We start from the raw sequence: 13,616 nt of genomic DNA on the forward strand, positions 1-13,616 counted from the left end.
AGTGATACGGATTTTCTTTCCGGAATGTGGGTGGTTGAAGGTAGAGCCGCATTCCATAGACCTACAAGTGGTACAGCCCAAGCACTTGTAGCACCCCGGCTGTCGGGACAAAAAGGTCTTTTGAACGGTGCTTTGCATATTTGAAATGTCATTTCTGACTAAAATATCCCTGAGATTTCTTTTGCGTTTGTAACTGGGCATAAGTTTGCAGTGTTTAATGGCTTTAAGATCAGGGTCAGCGGTTAATACAGGCCATAGGGTTTTACTCACCTCCATGTTTCTTTGATTGAAGGGATGATATTCTTGCACAAACGGGATTCTATTATCCTTAATTTGACCAGATGTTTTGATGGCCAAAGTGTGCTGTCTTGGAGTATCCAATACTTGTTTTTTAGTTGCCTGTAATCGGGCTACATCATAACCACGGGCCACAAAATCCTGTATCATCATGTCAATTCTTTTTTCAGCCTTAGCCGGAGTATCGCAAGTGCGGACTGCACGTAAGAACTGGGATTTCGGTAGACTACTTATGACAAAACCAGGATGTTGGCTGTCCGCCCTCAGAATTGTGTTGCGGTCAGTAGGTTTTTTGTAAAGATCAGTGGTCACGAGTCCATCTTGTATGGATACTTCGACATCCAGATACTGAACCACTGAGTCACTGATCTGATAAGTAAAATGTATATCAGCATCCATCTCATTGATTTCTTGCATCGCTGATTGGAATTCCGAGCTGGTACCCGACCAGATGATGAACAAGTCATCTATGTATCTGGTTAAGTATACTATTTTAGATTGCATGCTTGGGTTCAAAAGAAAAAAGTCACGGTCCAGCTCAAACATAAAGATGTTCGCTAGCGACGGCCCCACACAGGATCCCATCGCACATCCTCTTTGCTGGATGTACCACTGCTGGTCAAATAAAAAATAGTTCCTTGTTAAGGATAGCATTAACAACTCACAGAAAAAATTAATGTCAGGACCTTTATAAGCCAAGTTGCCCATGAGGAATCTGCGAACTGCCTGTACTCCTCGGTTATGGGGAATGTTGGTGTATAGTGATATAACATCCAGTGTGCATAAAAAGCAGCCTGTCGGTAAGGTAGGTAAATTGGTCAATTTCCTTAGGAAGGTTGATGAATCCTTGAGGTAGGTAGGTTGATCCTGGATGAGTTCTTGTAAAAAACTGTCCAAATATTGTGAAACAATGTAGTAAATGGAGTCTCGGGCACTAATGATGGGGCGTCCAGGTGGATGTGTAGAATTTTTGTGAAGTTTAGGAATTGAATACAGGACTGGAGTTCTGGATGATCTGTAATAAGTGCTTGGCAGACTTTATCCGTAATAACCCCACTTTGGGTGGCTTCTTGCAAAATGGCATCCAATTCTTTCTTGAATGTCACAGTGGGGTCCGAACTTAAAAGTCTGTATACTTCGGTGTCATTTAGTTGTTGGAGGATATCTTGTCGGTAGTATTCTAAATCTAGCACCACAACCCCCCCACCTTTGTCGGCGGGGCGAATGACTATGTCATTATAACTTTGTAAATTTTTTAGTGCTATGCGTTCACCTTTAGTTAAGTTGTTCCTGGGTGGCAGAGAATTAGTAACGTGTTCAGTGACACATTGATTGAGAGTTCTCGTGAATACTTTTAGAGAACTATTGGATGAAGAGGGATCAAAAAATGATTTAGGTCTGAACCTTTGTGTCTGTGAAGATGGAAGTTGAACTGGTTGTTTGTCAAAAAATTCTTTCAGACGTATCTGCCGGGAGAACTTATGGAGGTCTACTGTCCAATTGAAAAGGTCAAATTTTGATGTGGGGATGAACGAAAGTCCCCTGTCAAGTACACTCAACTCGTCATCAGTTAGAGTCCTGTTGGACAAATTGAACACGATGTTCATTTTTTTGCTGCGCGCTTCTTGTTGGAAGATCCTTTTCCACTGGCCGCCTCTCCTACTTTTTTTGGTGGAATGCCGCGCTGAGCGCGGGTGCGTACTCCTAAAGGGGGCTTGCCTGTGGTTTTAGTGGTATCACTGTCGCGTTCACTCTGGGAAGATTGAGAACCAGATGAATCATTAGTGCGTTCACGAGCTTGACGCCATCTTGATGATCTGTTCGATTTAGACGAGATTCCCGGATTATTGACCCACGGGTAAACAGTGCACTGTTGATAATCCCTCTGAACAGTAGTTAATTTCTCACGTTTAAATCTGAGTAGGTCCGCACGGTATTTCTCAGTTTGATCCTTCAGTTTAGCCATCCAATCGGTTTCCGGATCTTTACTAAATGTGTCATTAATATTCATTTCAATTTCAGAGATACTGGTCTTAATGCGGGTTAATTCACGCTGAGACTCTTCTATCACCAACAGAAGCAGGTCAAAGCTGCATTTGTTGAGAACAGCCACCCAGCGTCGGCAAAACTCCGGATTAAATTTACCGATGGTGGGGGTGTTCTTGATTCTAAAGCCCCTAGGGATCAATTTCTTGCGATAATAATCACTAAGGGTGGAACCATGAAGGAAATAGTCAATTTCTTTCTTTTTCAATTTTAGAAGTTTGAAAAAAAGCTGCCCATTAGGCATGGTAATATCAGGAGTGTCAGGAATTTCTGGAAACAAAATCCCTTCAGCTTCACTTTCTGAGAGAGAAAGCATTTCTCCAGGAGGTAGAGGCACGTTCCTATAGCCACTAGTGCTAGGTTGCTCAGTGCCTGTTGCCATATTGCAAAATTTCACCAGAAAGTCTTTGTGAAAAAATGTAAAAAAATAAGTGAATAAATAAAAAATGTGGATAATCTGTATCCTGGAGATAATTCCAAGGGTGCCTTGTCAAGAAAAATGCGGAGGAAAGGGGGTGTCCGTCGCTTACAAAACGGACATCTGCACAAACCCCCACATAATATAAGAAGCAAACAAGGACTGGCACTCCTATACTCCACAGAGGTGTGTAGTGCCCAGGTGCCGGTAAATAATAGTATAGTCAGTAAACAGAGGATACGGCACTCCAAGACTATTACAACATACCCTCAGGCAGCAAAAGACCAAAGCTGACAGCGCAGCATAATGAAGTCAACGTTTCATTTAATAGGATAAATTTCGTCAGGACAGAATCAAAGAACAAGTGAACAAAGCTTACCTTAAATAGTAGTCACATACCACCACCACATACAGATTATTCCATACACGTGCGGGTCCTGGACGGGGACTGATGACGTCACGGTCAAGCGACGCGCGCCCTCCGGCGCTGTAGTCATAGCAACCCGTCTGGTAGCCGCACCAATGCTGAGAGTAAAAATAAACACACATTAGACAAAAAGCATGTAGCAATCCCCAAGAAAGGAATAATTGTAACAATATGTACCAAGGCAGAACATGAAAAGAATACTAGATAATTAGGTACAGTCCTGTAAATTGTATCCCTAAGAAAATCTTTAGTCTGATTAATTGGAGATATGTCAAAAAACTGGAACGGACCCAAGGGGTATTTACAGAAAAATATACAGAAATTAAATCTGAGGATTACCTCAGCCCGAAAAGGACCAATGCTGGTATACCAGATTATGACCTATGAAAATGAGTATTGATGACGCACAACACAATCATAAGGTATATGTGTTGCAAAAAATATAGCATAGCAATGAAAATGGAGCGTAAGTATAGTATATGAAAAAATATATAAAACAAAAAAATATATATATATGCAGTATCTAAAAAAAGAAAATAGTGAAACAAAAAATTATAAAAAACAGCCTAAATTATTAGATTCATTAAGTCCATAAGGTGCCAAGGTACGTAGCTCAAAGATCCAACGAGCTTCCTTGCGGAGTAGTGCTGTTCCACGGTCACCCCCTCGGATATCATTGGGGATGTGATCGATGATTTTATGTCGCATGCTAGCCAGGGAATGTTTAGCCTCACGGAAATGCCGAGCTACAGGTTGTTCTTGATGAGTGCCTTCTAAAGCAGCACGGATGGCCTGACGGTGTAATGCCATTCTTTCTCGGAATTGGCGTATGGTTTTGCCAATGTATAGCAAACCGCAAGGGCATTTAATATAATAAATTACAAAAGTGCTTTGACATGACAGGATGTGAGTGATACGGATTTTCTTTCCGGAATGTGGGTGGTTATCCTGAACCTGTCTCAGCTGTTCTTTAGCAATCATCTTTGAGCCAGTGCAATAGGTGACTAGTGTGCCTTTTAAAAGCCATAAAGTCTGTGGCAGGTACACATTACATCTAGCAGGCAGATGATGCAGCAGTGAAGTAGTCAGGTTTTAAGACTCTGTGATAGTGTAGGACCTGCATGAAGGTGGGGTACCTTGAAAATCGGTATGCAGGCTTCAGTGCATTGGCCAATCCACCAACTAAACCCCCATCATTTATTTATTGAATTGTTGAGGATAAGTGAGTTTACCTTGGTGAGTGCTGGGTTCTCTGTTTGTATATATATATATATATATATATATATATATATACATATATAGTTATGGCACTCACAGTCCCAAAGCCATCCACCTGGGTGCCCTCCTCAAAAAACTATAGACCAATGGAGAGTTCCTTCAAATGTAACAGCATATCCCCTAGCTGCAATAAAGGAACCTGGCAGCACTCCAAGGATTTGATTCAAGCAAAAAAAATGTATTCAATGAAGGTGCAAAATATTTCAAACAGGCATAGTGCAAACCACCAACGTTTCAACGCCCGACTGGCGTTTTTGTCAAGGTGCTATGCTGTAAAAGTGCAACGTGCACATACTTATATACAGTACATTAACTTATAACGTTGACAGCAGAGACTGAGAACATTTACTTACAGTACAGTACATCCATACATAGCATGGTTTAACCATAGTAACAAAAGCACTGTATATATAGGGGGTCATTCCAAGTTGATCGCTCGCTGACGATTTTTGCAGCGCAGCGTTCAGGTGAAAAAATGGCATTTCTGCGCATGCCCCGCAATGCGCACGCGCGACATACGGGTACAAAGCTCTTTGTGGTTGTGCTCAGGTTCTAGCGAAGTTTCAGTCGCACTGACGGCTGCAAGAAGATTGACAGGAAGGGGGCATTACTGGGTGTCAACTGACCATTTTCAGGGAGTGTTTGCAAAAATGCAGGCATGTCTGAAAAAATGCAGGCGTGGCTGGGCGTTCGCTGGGCGGGTGTATGATGTCAAATCCGGACACGAATAGGCTGAAGTGATCACAAGCGCTGAGTAGGTTCAGAGCTACTCAGAAACTGCACAAACTGTTTTTGTAGAGCTCGGCTGCACAAGCGTTCACACTTCTGCTAAGCTAAAATACACTCCCCAGTGGTCGGTGGCATAGCGTTTGCACGACTGCTAAAAACTGCTAGCTAACGATCAACTCGGAATGACCCCCATTAATTGTTATTATTGCCCATGATAATGAATTGAGGCATTACCACCAATGTAATATTAAAACAGCAGTAAACACTGCCAATAACAGCTATTTAGTTCAATATTGTAGCATCTCTAAGTTCAATAAAGTATGTGGATAAGATAAGAGGGGAACACTAGCCAGCAATTAAATAATATTAATTAAAATGTTGAGAACTTATATATTCAGGATGAGGCAATAATGCTCATTGATCCACTTTGACTAATTTTGAACCTATAGACAAAACATTGCACTCTGTGAATTTGAATCAAAATATACAAATAAAGAAGTACAAAAGACATATTATTATATTGAAGAAATTTATTTGAAATACCAAACACTCTTAGGGCACAGAAAATATTATTGGAGGTTATAATACCCAGAAAATGATGATTTATTAATACAGTGCCAACACATGGAGTATAACGTGTGATTTTAATATTAGGCACCATATGTGATAGAGTGAGAGTTTCAGAAAGTGAGAGATTTGGTAAGGTTTTTCAGTTTTTTTTAAAGTGGCAATCATTTACACTGCAATACCAGGTATTTCTTGCTGTGTAAATGATTGCCACTTTAAAAAAAAAAAAAAAAACTGCAAAACCTTACCAAATCTCTCACTCCATTACATTTGGCCCCATATGTTACACTTTGTCTTTTCACTTGTCATTGGTTTTAATATTTCACAGTTACAGGCCTTTTAAAGAAAACTATAATAAAAGTTATATTTTATGTGTTTATTTAATTTATGCATGTGCACCACTACAAGACCAATTCTTTCTTCTTCTTAGACAATTTACTAGCTATTGGCAACAATATATTTTGTGACAGCACCCCCTAATCTGATTTGAATTAAGGATACTGAATATAATATGGGTTTCTCTATTTTACGATTTATCTAATAATACTAGTGCAGTAGATCTCCCATTCCCTTTCCCTACTAAAAGTGACCCCTGGCGAATAGGGATGAAAGATTGTATAATCTAATTCATATATGGTATAAGTGCTAGTCTCCAAACACCAGATGGATACGTATCTGAAGAAGAGAGCCCGTGAGTAGAGGAGGAGGTTTGGAAACCCCAAACCTCCTTCTTTTGCCTTGATATTCTGGGTTTTTCCGATTGCCAGATGAATATCTTAAACACTTTGGTGACCTCCTTGATATCCATAGGAGATAACTTTATCGGCAACATTTGCATAACATAAGTAAGCCTAGGTAGTAAGAAAAATCGAATTACTTCTATACGTCCAAGAAGGGAGAGGGGTAACTTTTGCCAGTTATCGAGAGATTTCAAAATATTAGACAGGGCAGGAGTAAAGTTATGTTTATACAGATGTGAAAATCTACAGGGTATATTAATACCTAAGTATTTAAGGTGTGATGGCATAATCCTGACTGTGTCTAGTTGATCTCTAGGCGGCAACGAGGGAGGTGGACCCTTGAGAATTAGTTGTTCAGATTTATTAATATTTATTTTGTATCCTGAAAAAGCACCAAAATGATTAATAATATCAAAAGCTTTACGGATAGAAAGGTCAGGGTTGGATAAAAATAATAGCATTGTCTGCAAATAGGGTTAAGCGAAGGTCAAGACGTCCAATCTGAATACCTTAATATAAGGGTGAATGCCTTAGGGCAATGGCCAGAGGTTCTAGCGCTATGGCGAAAAGCAAGGGCGAAAGTGGGCAGCCCTGCTGAGTGCCTTGCAGCACTGGAAAGTAATCTGATAACATGCCATTGAAAATAATCTGGGAGGAGGGTTCAGTGTATAGGGTACGAAGAGAAGAAATAAAACCTACGGGAAACCAAACCTCGTCAGAAAGTCGAAAAGGTGATCCCAGCGCACTATTTTGAAAGCCTTTTCAGCATCAAGAGAAAGAATAGCCCTCGGAGTGTTCAACATAGAGCGCTGAGAGTTCTCCACTGCCGCCAAAAGCCTCCTAATATTAGCAACTGGATTCCGAACAATAATGAAACCTGTCTGATCCCGGTGAATCACTGAGGGTAATAAGAGCTTTAGGCGATCAGCAAGAATTTTAGTCAGAAGTTTATAATCAATATTAAGGAGGGAAATCGGGCGATAAGAACCGGAATCAGACATGTCTCTACCCGGTTTCGGAACAATTCGTAGCACCGCAGAATTAAAGTAGGCAGGTATCCTTCCCAAAGTGAGTATAGTATTGAAAACTGTAGTAAGAATAAGAGAGATTGTAGGAGCAAGAAGTTTATAAATAGTCTGGCATGAAACCGTCGGGACCTGGGGCTTTGCCTGATTTCAGTCCTGATATGACCCGTAGGACTTCCTGTTCAGTAATGGGAGCAGTCAGAGAGAGACCCTGATAGTGGGAGAGTTGGGGAACAGGGAGGTCAGTCCAAAAGCTGGAAGGATCAGTCTGGAGTACAGGGGGGGAAAGAGTACAGAGCAGTATAAAAAAATTTACAAAATATTCGTGGTTTCCATCACATGTTTTCAGAGGGTGTGTAACTGTCGAGGGGCGCTGGCCTCTCAACAGATTAGACAATAGTTTGCTTGATTTTTTTCCAAATTTGTGGAATCGGTATTCCTTGTGGAAGGTATAGGATGCCTCCAACTTTGAAAACAAACCATCATAAAGGGATTTAGCGTCAAGGTACTTTCGCCTATTAGAGCAGGTTGGGGAAGCTTTACAGAGATGAAAGGAAGAAGTCAGAGTTTGTTGTGCCTGTAAAAATAATCAGTCATAAGGGTCTTTCTAGAGGAAGTAGTGAGGGAGATGATATGGCCTCGGAGAGTGGCCTTGGAGGCCTGCCAATACAATAAAGGATCATAATCAAAATATTCAATATTATATTAATGGAAATCATCCCAGGCAGCTAGGGTTGCTTAGCGTAGAGAGGGGGAAGTAGCCATCCCCGAGAGACAGCGCCAGGAGATTATGTCTCCCTTTTCTTTCGCAATATGTAAGTCCATCCAGATCACTGCATGGTCTGAGAGGGAGATTGGTTCTGTTTCGGCAACAGGTATTTTGGGTAGCAAGAAATCCAAAACCAATATATAATCAATACGGAACATAGTACTTCGTGCTGCCAAGAGACAAGTAAACTCCCTATCTACAGGATGGAGTACCTGCCATATATCTATAAGTTGAAGCTGCTTTGCTAACTTTGGGACACCAAATTTAGAGGCCTTACTGCCTTGGTCTCTAGAGAATTGTTTGTCAAGGTGTGCCGATGAGACCAGATTAAATTAAAGTCCCTGCATAGGAGAATTGCTAAATTAGCATGGGGGGGGGGGGGTCAGCAACGTTAGCAAGGTTTGGAAAAAGGCTCTATCATAGACATTAGGTGCATAGACATTACAATAAATAAACATTTGTTTTTCGATTTGAACATGGCAAAGAACATATAGGCCATTGGGGTCAGCTGTAAAACTCACTACTTCTATCGGCAAATGTTGTTTCGCTAAAATAACACCACGGGCTCTAGAAGAGAAGGAGGGGGGAGGCAAGCACTTTCCATTTCAGAATATTTAGCTTTAAAACCTCAGATGGAATGAAATGTGATTCCTGTATAAAGCTATAACAGGATCTTCTTACGTTTTTGAGGGCAATTTATCCCTCCCACATTCCAGCTACCAATCTTAATTGTAGACATCAATCAATAATAAAAAGGATAAATGACAGGCATCCATGCATTATAGTACAATGACATTAAGAAATAAAACATCTCCTATAAGCAGACAAATAATGCAGTGTAGTATTGTGGTAAAGGGAAAAGACAGAGTGGGGAAACGAGGGGTGAGCTGCTTAAAGTAGCAGAAAAGGAAGAAAAAAAGAGCAAAGAATAAAAGAAAAAGAGGGAGCAACCAGCTCCAAATATAGTCAGTTACAGACTTCACGGGGCAGGTCCCCAGAAAAAACATTACACAGTAGAGTGTAGTAGAAACTCCTAGATTTCCACCTGCCTCTAGTGAGGTAAAAGAAACCCTGACTCCATATCAGTATGAAAAACAGGACAATAACATAAAAAGAAAGAATCACTTTGGTATAACATAGGGAAGACAGGATCCCCAGATAGGGTACTCAACAGCATCCCAGCAAAATAAACACCTAGAATAATAACAACAGACATAATAAGTTGTCCAGCAAATGAGGCCAGAAGTGCCCATCAGATGTTGTAGGCATCTGAGGCAATGCCATCAATGTTAATAAAGATTTGCAACCAATGAGGGGTAACATAAAGGGTCAATCATCATCAAAGCCAACTTCAGATTCCTACTGCAGAAAAGCTTCAGCATCCTGGACTGATGTGAAATCCTTGAAGGAGCCACCTCCGTACAGATGCAGTTGAGAAAGGTACAGGAGGACAAATTTTTGGTTAGAACGTGCCAGCTTGGAACAAACCTTGGATAATGCTTAAAGTTCTGCAGAGTAATCTTGAAATATTAGTCGTTTGTGTCCGTCCCAGGTAATGTTTCTCATATTGCGGGAGGTGGACCAGAGCGCCTCCTAGTGGAGATAATTGAGTGTTTTAAAGATGACCACACAAGGTCTGCTTCCCTCTTGTGCATGAGTGAGACCATTTCTGTAGGCACGCTCAACAATCAGGCCTGTGCAAGCATATTTAACATCAAGCAGGGCTGACAATGTGGAATGTATAAATTCAAACTATTCCGACCCTTTAAGAGATTCTCGGAGACCTACAGTACGATGCGCAGACTGTTGTGCTAGACCTATTCTCAAGGTCGTCGATCATATTTTGCAAGTAATGAATCTCTTTAGCATGACTTGAAACCACTTTTTTAACATCAGCCACATCAACAAAAGCTTCTCATAATTTCTGCTCAGTGTCCAGCACCCTCTGGGTAAGCTGAGAGAGCTGCTTGTTGATGCCATCGGTCTGCACTTGTAGTAGACCAATAGCCACTCTCATTGCATGCATCATGTCTCTATATGTGACAGGCACATCAGGAGGAGGGAGAGATTTTTCCTCAAGTTCAGGGAAGTCAGAGACAGAATCCCTGCTGTGGTAGTCTGGAGAGGGTATGGGAGAGGTAACCCAGTGCTGCGCTGGAAGGGAGCTCACAGGAGTGAACACAAGCTCACTTGGAAGCAGTACGACTCTGCTCCTTCTGCTTGCGGTTCTTACCAAAGGGCATTTGTGGCAGTAGGAATCTGTGCATACAGTGGACAGGTGTCCAGGCACACAGCGGGGTCGGGTGAGCAGGGTTTGGAGGCTGGGGAGCCTAGTAAAAGGTATGTGGCAGGCGGGAGTCAGCAGAGCTCACTCTCCTAGCTGCGTTTCATGCAGCCGGCTAAACCAGAATCATGAAATAGGCCCTTAATCAGCATTCTCAATTTTGCTTACAGACTGTCAGGATTTAAATCTGTGGTCCCTAGTGACTCTAATTGTCGTATTTGTAATACTGTACTTCAACAAAAGGTGCTGTTTGCTTTGGACCAAGTAATTATTTCCACAGGTGTTTTTCCAGATTATATAGATAGTTAACATTGATCAGTAGTAGTGTTTTCACTTTCTGATTTTAATTAATTCATTTATTTATTTTGCTGAATACAGGAAAATTTGATTCCTGACAGCAAAATGTTGTACTTTTTAGCTTTTTTGTGTGTACTACTGTAGATTTGGTTAGCTTTTATATTATGTACAGTATGTGTTACTGCATTTTAAGTGCAATTTTTTAGAAATATTGACCAGGAAGGCAGGTGCAGATCAATAAATCTGGAAATATCAGAGTGCTAACAGAGAGCCCACATCTTCTGTTATTTTGTACTATTAAAAGCTCTGCTGACTCTGCTACCACTGTTTGAGCCATAGATTTTGAGGATGTTTTCTTCCATGGTGCAATCTTCAGTATCTCTTACAGTATTTTCTGATACCAGTGGTTAAAAGTCAGCTCCTGTTATCCTCTGCTACCAGTGTGAAATTCGAACCTACTTTGGCTCTTTGCTACCTTGTGCAATCCTCAGCTTCTTTGACCACTGGATTCATAATTATCTGTGTACAATAAAGATTACTAAATATTTTAACTTTCTATGACAATTTCACAAATTACTGACACTGTTTATCAATCTCTTAGAGAGAAATTTACTAAAGGGTGATTATGGTTGCTTTGGTGTTTTCAGTGATTTCCCATCAATTTTGCAAATCAGAGATTTACTAAAGACCACAACAACAGAAATCATGGGTGAAACTTGACTTAAAATGCCAATAGATGGCAATATACCATCGGACCTATACACCATCGGACCAAAACAAATAGAAAGCACATATAACATAACTTTTAGTCCGTCACAGGGTATGTGGTTTGGATATTCCAATCCACATGTAGTCAATACCTCACCCACGTTCTGACAACCCTCAAGACTTTTGGACAATTAACAGCTAGGTGTAGGTGCCTTGACATTGTGCTCTGCTGCTGTCTATTGTATAATCTGGCCTTGCCACAACCTGCACCGCCAGAATATGCCATAGACTTTCAACAGGCAGGATTATTTACAAGTACAAGTAAATAACCATTTATGAACAGTCTTTCAAACCATATCCCTTAATTAAGTTAAGTACATGTAAAAAGTATTAATAGTTGCAAAAATGTGAGTTTTTAAATTGTTTTGGATTTATGTGTCCCCAAACCAAAGATTATGATTGTTTAGCACACATGGAAAACTACATGAAAAAAGAGCTTTCTATTGTCGCTGTTTTGACTCTGTGAATAGTTTTTTTAAAATAAACAATGCCTTTAATCGGTGTGTACAACTTTCAGCAATGTATGACACATATTTGCCAACCTAATGTTTGCACAATAATTAAGCCTGTTTAGACAGTTGTATATCATAGTGTGAAAAGTAAAATTTAATTTATTTTTAAATGAACATTATATATTGAACAAGTTATCAGGATGTAAACAGTGCAACAAACTGTACCTTAACACACAGAAAGGAAACATTTTTATAACTTTTTTATTAAGTCACACCTACTGTAATGCAATTTAATGCACAAGCTTAATAATGCTCATTACAATTGTAAACAATGGGATAAATTGACAAAAAATCATAAGAAAAAAAATTAGATTTGGAATGTTGTAAGCAAACTTTTTTGCTATTTGAAAATACAGGTTGAGTATCCCATATCCGAATATTCTGAAATACGGAATATTCCGAAATACGGAGTTCTTTGAGTAAGAGTGAACAGGTGAAACCTTTGTTTTCTGATGGCTCAATGTACACAAAGTTTGTTTAATACACAAAGTTATAAAAAATATTGTATTATAAGACCTTCAAGCTGTGTGTACAAGGTGTATATGAAACATAAATTAATTGTGTGAATGTACACAGACTTTGATTAATGCAAAAAGTTATTAAAAATATTGGCTATAATGATCTTCCTGCTGTGTATATAAGGTGTATATGAAACATAAATGCATTCTGTGCTTAGACTTAGGTCCAATCGCCATGATATCTCATTATGGTATGCAATTATTCCAAAATACAGAAAAATCTGATATTCAAAATACTTCTGCTCCCAAGCATTTTGGATAAGGGATACTCAACCTGTATACCTTTTTTTATCTTTGTCTTTTAGGAGACTGAATAGTACCACTCACCTGTGCAGAGTAGAAGCTGGGGAGAGAGTGACTTGTTTGCAATTCATAAATATGCTGGAAAGATTCCTGGAAGCATGTATTGGTATTTGCTTGGGACTCAAGATACTGTACGCGGGAAAGTTTCCTGGATGTGGGTATTTGTATCCAGAGTGCGATTCTATGTAACATTTCCATTCTCCACACTTGCACAGAGTTGCATGATGAATGCATTGAGGGCAGAAAGTGTGTGGTGGCACCTATGCATCAATTTTTTTTAATTGTGCTACTTGCCTCATTTGAATTTCCGTTAGGGCCATGTTACTGTCCTGAAATGCAGCCATATATTGTATGAAGGCAGTGGATAGCAGCAGGAGTGGGAGGTTTCTCTTCCATCTCTAGACTGGGTGGCGATGGCATTGAGGGCATTGCTACTAAACTATAACAAAGAAGTTACTGAAGTACATAGGACACAGGTTCTGCTAAATGCACACATTACAGTCACTGTTTGTAAAAATAATAGGACACTCACTAGACCTGGGTGGGGCATCAGTGTCTAGCACATGTTAAGCCTGCACAACTTCTGGTGGTATTATGCTCCACATACGCTCTTCATAGTCAAGGCCAAAGGGGAGCTG

General features: G+C 40.1%; 1 long non-coding RNA gene across 1 annotated transcript in view; it reads left to right on the forward strand.

Annotated features, from left to right (window-relative positions):
• The window catches only part of LOC134914793 (uncharacterized), a 43,459-nt gene extending 30,385 nt beyond the window's left edge, over positions 1 to 13,074 (forward strand). The window contains exon 2 of the long non-coding RNA XR_010177382.1: positions 12,981 to 13,074. This is a non-coding gene — a long non-coding RNA (uncharacterized LOC134914793). The remainder of the gene's footprint in view (positions 1 to 12,980) is intronic.
• Positions 13,075 to 13,616: the final 542 nt, after the last annotated feature.

Source organism: Pseudophryne corroboree, chromosome 1, assembly GCF_028390025.1.
Source record: "Pseudophryne corroboree isolate aPseCor3 chromosome 1, aPseCor3.hap2, whole genome shotgun sequence".
Taxonomy (NCBI): domain Eukaryota; kingdom Metazoa; phylum Chordata; class Amphibia; order Anura; family Myobatrachidae; genus Pseudophryne; species Pseudophryne corroboree.